General features: G+C 40.9%; 1 non-coding gene across 1 annotated transcript; it reads left to right on the top strand.

Annotated features, from left to right (window-relative positions):
• Window positions 1-6,543: 6,543 nt before the first annotated feature.
• LOC147283529 (small nucleolar RNA R71) lies at window positions 6,544-6,649 on the top strand. The gene has a single exon (XR_015122712.1). It is a non-coding gene; the product is annotated as a small nucleolar RNA R71 (small nucleolar RNA).
• The last annotated feature ends 231 nt before the right edge of the window (window positions 6,650-6,880 follow it).

Raw genomic sequence — 6,880 nt, 5'->3', positions numbered from 1 at the left:
TTGTAAAACGAGTAGCATGCTCATACAATTTTCAAAATACAGTTTTCCGGGCCCAAGTTCGGAATCATACCTGTTGACCAGCCGTTAGGGCTAACTACCCTCTCACAAAAACATAACAAAGTCCTGCAGTCATTTGACCGGGACAGGGTAGCGAAAGTGGCCATTTCATGGTTATACCGCCTAGACTGGCCTCCCAAGAAGGACAATCGACCAGTCCGTCCGTACAACCCCTCATGAGGTTTTGGGGATCGAAACCCAGGGTCTACCGTAAGGGACCTTTCACTCTCAAGTCAAACACAATAACAATCTCACGAGAATATGCAAAGCAGTCATCATTCTCATCATCATAAAACCAAGCAGATATGCCAATCAAAAACATGCATCTTTATCATACAATATTTATTATATAGTACATGCAGGAAATCCATGTTGATGTGTTTTCTTAGAATAAAATAACAATTACCTCATTCTAAGTTTACTCGCAAGTGCACGAATCGCATCAGTAGCAAAGCGTACAAGCACGAGGTCGATCCCACAGGGAATGGTTAATATACAACAATTCAGTGCAAATAATCACTAGAATAACTAAATGGGGGATTTTGAAAGATGGAAACACACACACACATCACCACACGCACACACACTTTATTCTATCTTGCAATGTTAAGTTTTCAGTTTCAAATCAGATAAGCATGCAATAACCATCCAAGGCTAATGACAGTTAATTTGAACACAACATATTAAAGTTTGACAGCTAAAAAGGTTTGGCTAGTTACTTTCTCGCCATTGTTCTCCTAATGCATAAACTAAGAGCTTCTTGGGCCTTCCTTAGCTAGTTAACCTACATGTTCCCTAGTTCAAGCTAGGGCAGCTGTTACCCATGCAGGAGTCATTAAGTTTTATGAGAACGTCAAACATGCACAACATATAAGCTTTGACTATTTCCTTATAGAGGTCGCCCAACCCCACTACCAAGAATAATCCCTTATTCCCTTGTTACTTGTGGTTTAGTGTCTTTGACTATTTCACAGCTAAACCTAACGGATAAACTAGATGCAATTACCCTAAGGTGGCCAGTCAAAGGATGCAAACAACTAGTGACGGGGGTTTTAATAGATAGTGGAAATTTAATATGTGCAAACATCAAACTAACAGACCAAGAGACGGATAAACGATTTGTTAAAGCATACGAATCCATTAATCGACCTACGACTAACATGCAAGATAGAATAACTAACCTACATAATTAAATAAAACAAATAAAAGAAGCAAAACAGCAACAAATAAATGAAATCCCAATTCATGATTGCAAAAGGAAATCAGAAATGCAAATTAAACAAAATTAGAAACATAAACTAAACAACTAATTTAAAGTGCATAAACTAAATGAAATCAGAAACGCAAGACACACAAGATTAAACGCATGCACTAATTAAAAATCAGAAACATAAAGCAACTGAAATAACTACACAATTAAATTAGATTACATAAATGAAATTGCATAAACATAAATAGCTAAATAAATTCAGAACCAAAGCTATAGAAGAAATAAAGAGACAATTAAATAAAACAGCAAATTAATTAAATAAAATCAGTAACATACTCCAACAATAAGAATAGAAACTAGAATGAAAAGGAAAACAAAAATCAGAGGTGCAACAAATGGGGGCTGCGGCAAGGAGAGAAGAAGAAGGAGGCACCTAGCACAAGCAATTGGCTCACGGCAAGGTGAGCTTGGGCTTGTGGCAGCGGGTGATCCTTCCCTCTCAATGTCACGCCACCCTCTCTCTAAACCTCTCTCTGAAATTGGCTCACCTTACAAGAAAATAAAAGTCTCAAACTAAAACCCTAAAACAGAAAAATAAAGCTAGGAGGGAGAGAGTGATTTCGGCTGGAGTGTGGGTGAAAAGAATGAATGCCTAAAAGTCTGAATGGAGGGGGTTTAAATAGGAGAAGACTTCCTTGAGAGGCAAGGAAGAGGAAACATGCGGCTGCTAGGTTTCCCTTTCCTAGTGCCTTGCGGCTTCAGCTAGGGTTATCTGACCCTTGGGCTTGCGGCATGGGCTGGTCCCTTTGGGCTTGAGTGGCTCACGCCTAGCCTAGCTAGGGTCCCTCCTTGGCGCATGGGCTGATAGTCTTGGGCTTCCATGTTGGGCTTCAGCTGCTTGCACAAGATGGGCTAGGGTTTCACTCCATGGGCTTCCATCTTGGGCTTGTCACCTTGGGCTTGCGCATGGCCCCTTGTCTTGCTAGGGTTTGCATGGCATGCATGCGCATGCATGGGCTGCCATCTTCCTCCTTGCGTGTGGCTTTTGGGCTGCTAGGGTTTGGGCCCATGCATGTGCATGCATGGCCCACTTGGTTCGGCATCCCTAGGGCCCATGGGCCCTCCACTTTTGACTTCCCATTTTGCCCCTCATTTCCATTTGAATTCAAATTCATTTCTTCCCTCCATTCATTTCCATGGATTTCCACCACCTTCTGGAAGCTTCTGGAACCTTGAAAAACATTTCCTGGTGCAACTAGGATTTCTTGCAAATGAGAGATTCCTTATCCGTTTCGACTTCTCGTAATGACCATATTGCCCCTGGGGTCTCCTAGTGTCACTAGGACTCCTTTCCCTAGTTGGGTTAGGTTTCCTAGTTCAACCAGGATTTCCTGTTCGAATCAGGATTTCACATTTCTGGCTCCGCAATGATGGTTCTGGACTTGATGTTTCCTAGTGTGACTAGGAATCCTCATTTGACTAGGATTTCTGCACTTTTCCTGGTTTGACCAGGATTTCACTCGTTTTCCTGGTTTGACCAGGAAATGTCCCAAAATGGCTCCATTTGCTCCTTTTTCTCATTTCTGCTTCATTTGACCTGAAAACACAAAAACAAGACAAGAAACACAAAATAGCGAGTTCTAACACTCTAGGTTAAGGAATTAGTATCATAAAGTGATGCAAAATGTACACTCATCACACCCCCAAACTTAGATTTTGCTAGTCCTCGAGCAAATAAAGGAAAGAAAAGACTCAAAACTGACTCCAACATCCCAACAACTGAATTCATGCGCACAACCATTAATCACATAAGAAAGCAAGGCATATATAAATGGTATTCTTCAAATTCTAATAACATTTCAAATAACATACCTCGCTCCTCTATTGTCATATAGGCCATCCTTGACACAAATCCAAGTATTAGACAAACAAAACTAAATCAATACATACATAATAGATTCAACTCCAATCCTCACTATGGCATGCTCTCAATGATAAACACTCAAGAATTGGGTTGATATGTGCACTCAAAAGTATATGTGAGAGGAAATATGTAACAAAAACAATTAGCTCACATATGTACATGAAATAAAGGCACATTTTTAGAAAGAATACTGATCTCATGAAAGGAATACAATTGCTTGAAATAGAATCAATAGCCATAGGCTCCCTTTCTTGAATAGACTCCACATAAGTATAATACACACTCTTGAGATCAGCTAGGGCTTTAATAGGGTTATAATGAAGGCTTAGGCTAGGATAGGGTATTGAAATGAAAAGGAAACACAAAGGGCTAATTTCATGGAATTGCAAGCACTAATAGAACATTCTGAGGTACACTTTGCTTCTTTGCACTTCATAGCTTACTTTGAACTCTTTTTGCTCTTTTTTTTTTTTTTTTTTTTTTTTTTTTTTTTTTTCTTTTGAAACCGTCCCATCTCTTTTCTTTGATTTCTTTTCTTTTCCTTTTCTTTGGGCACGGTATACATACTTTTCTAACACATTTTTGTATAAGCTATGCATTTTCACTTCTTTTTCACCTCAATCAACATATAAACAACTTGCAACACCATAAAAAGGGTAAAACGGATGAAAGGGGTGGTACACCCCCAAACTTAGGGTTTGGTATGGGGTAACAAAGAAAACGGCTTAAAAGGCTCAAAATGGGTAACTAAGGATAAAACATGTATTGGGTAGGCTTTCAGGCTATAGGGTACACAAACAGGGCCTAAATTCATTTCTCAAGAGTTATGCAAATACGGCATGCTTTGTGTACACAAGAAGAGAGTTCTAGCTCATTGATTCAAGATTATGCATATTCCAAGCAAATGACCAAATCAAAGATAATGAGATCAAAACAACGACTTATATGACAATGATAGAATCAGAGTGGCGCGCAACACTCAAGAATTGAAGAACAGGGCTCAGAAGCTCACTTAGGTCATGCAAGTCTACTCTATTATGCATATAATCATTAGTAATGCTAATCACAACCTAAATTCATATCAACAAGGCCAAATGACATAGAATTGCAAGATATGTTATGGAACACTATTAGAATGAAAAGAACACCAAATATACACACAATACTAAAACATGCTCATAACAATCATGCACACTCAAATCAATTAGTTGGGGACTCAAAACGACCTGAAACAACCAAAATGACTCAAAAACCTTTTGTTTTTAAAACAATGTCGCACACTTCAAAAGAATCACATCCATCACTAAGGTGAATGAGATCTAATGAAAACGCGCATTTTGATGTGGGTTTTGACACCCTAAGTTTAAAAACAAAAGAAAAAGTTTTTTCCTAACCTAAAAACACCTAAAAACACTAAAAACGAAATTTTTTTTCTTTTTTCTCTAAAAACACTCAAAAACACTTAAAACACCCTAAACACTTGTTTTAACCTAAAAACACTAACAATTGACAATTGCCTTTCCCCCCACACTTAAATGATACATTGCCCTCAATGCATATGAAATAAATGCAAGAATGATCAAATTAAGCGAAACGGGAAATTGCAAACATCCAAAATCACAAAAACACACCAAAATGAAACAATTGTCTTATGAAGCGAAATAAAGAAACTGTTTACTTGCGTACGCAAGCGTGGACACTCCAAGGGTAGGCGCGGCCTCCTTGGTCCTCGATGACTCCTCCTCCATTATTCGAAACAAAAACTTGGGTTGCCTCCCAATAAGCGCTTGTTTTTCTGTCTTCAGCCTGACATTGCCATCTCCTTTACTTGCGTCCTTCCCTCTTCCTCTTGCCATTGCTACTCTCGGCATTCCCTAGGATCGAACTGAGGAAGCTCTCCATCTCGGACTTCTCCTCTCCATAAAAAATGACCTCCTCGTTTTCTGGCATCTCGGAAGTGAGCACATACAACTCTCGCTTGGCGTAGTACCGAATCGTCATGGCGCTCTCCAATGCTTTGTACTCCATGTTAGAGGTGCACAAAAATGGTCTCCCAAGAATAATAGAGACATCGCCCGGAATTGTCGGCACATCTAGCACTATGAAATCAGAGGGGATTAGTAATTTACGACATTTAACCAAAACATCCACAAGCATACCACAAGCTTCTTGGGCTGAAGAGTTGGCGAAGCGAATGTTCACATCAGCTGGTTGCAAATCAGCCTCCTTAAATCCAAGCCTCTCGAACACAACCAGCGGCATGACATTGATAGCTGCACCACTGTCAATTAAGGCATTGGTGATCTTATGCTCCCCTATGCTGCATGATATGACCAACGAGCCCGGATCCTTCTTCTTGCTTGGAAAAGATGCAAAGAGATAACCACGAATCTCCCTAGGAACATTGTGACTATGCCCTTGCTTCTCAACCTTCTTCTCAATAGATTTCAACTCCCTCATGGTTGCTGGAAATTTGGTGATGTCGATGTCCGGAATGAGGGGAATCACACGTGTATCCTTATGCTCTTCAGTCATGTCTGGATCCTCCTCTTCCTCACTATCACTGATCTCAATTACTTCCTTCACCACCTTAGTTTTGACCATTCTAACTCTTTTTCTTGGAGTAGTCCTCAAAATAGCATTTACATGCTCCTCATTCTTCGGGTTGACGATGGGCTGACTTGGCAACTTCCCCTTCTCTCTCTGACCCAAAATAGTGGCAATCTGACCCATTTGACTCTCCAAGTGTGCAATAGCCTTCGAATTGGCTTGCATCTGCTGCTCGGTACGGTTCATGAAGGCATTGGTGCTTTGGGCAAGGGAAGTGGTGCTTTGAGCAATCTGAGCAATCTTGTCCTCCAAACTAGACCTCTCGGCATTAGGGTGCACATACGGCTTGTTGGTGCTCCCACTAGCTTGCTGTCCATTATTGTTGCTCCACCTGAAATTAGGGTTGTTCTTCCATCCAGGGTTATAAGTGTTAGAAAATGGATCATATGGCACCCTAGGATAATTCCCAACCTGGTTCACTTGTTCGACGTCACCCCCTTGTCCTTGCGCACTCATCATCTTCTCTTGAGCCATAGATAACTTCTGCACCATAGTCTTGATTTCCATAATCTGTCCCTCCATGGTGTTTGGCACATCAGCTACCTCATACAACCCTCTCTTTGGTCCTCCTCTTGCACGATTGGAATCCCATTGTTGAGAACTCAAAGAAAGCGACTCAAACAATTCTGTAGCCTCATCCTCCGTTTTAGACATAAACGCACCACCACATGCCGAATCCACCTTGGCTTGGTCTCTCTCCAACAATCCCTGATAAAAACAACAAATCACATACCAAGGAGATAAGTTGTGGTGTGGGCAGCTAGTAAGTAACTCATTGAATCTGTCCCAAGTCTCATGGAATGGTTCGTCCGCCTTTTGCACAAATCCAAGGATCTCCTTCCGAATCGAATTAGTCTTGGAAATGGAATAGAACTTGTTCAAAAACTTGCTCGAAAGATCATCCCATGTCGAAATGGAACCACTGGGCAGCGAATACAACCACCTCTTTGCCTTGTCCTTAAGCGCAAAAGGGAACATCCTCAAACGGTACTGATCAGCATTCAGGCCCCTCAATTGTGCGGCTTCACAAACCCCGGAAAACTCCTTCAAAAAGTGGATCGGATCCTCCCCATTCAGCC

This window comes from Dryas octopetala, chromosome 5, assembly GCF_963921425.1.
Source record: "Dryas octopetala chromosome 5, drDryOcto1.1, whole genome shotgun sequence".
In the NCBI taxonomy this organism is placed as follows: Eukaryota; Viridiplantae; Streptophyta; class Magnoliopsida; order Rosales; family Rosaceae; genus Dryas; species Dryas octopetala.
The sequence above is the reverse complement of the archived record's forward strand: the minus strand, read 5'-3'. Positions and strand labels throughout refer to the sequence as shown.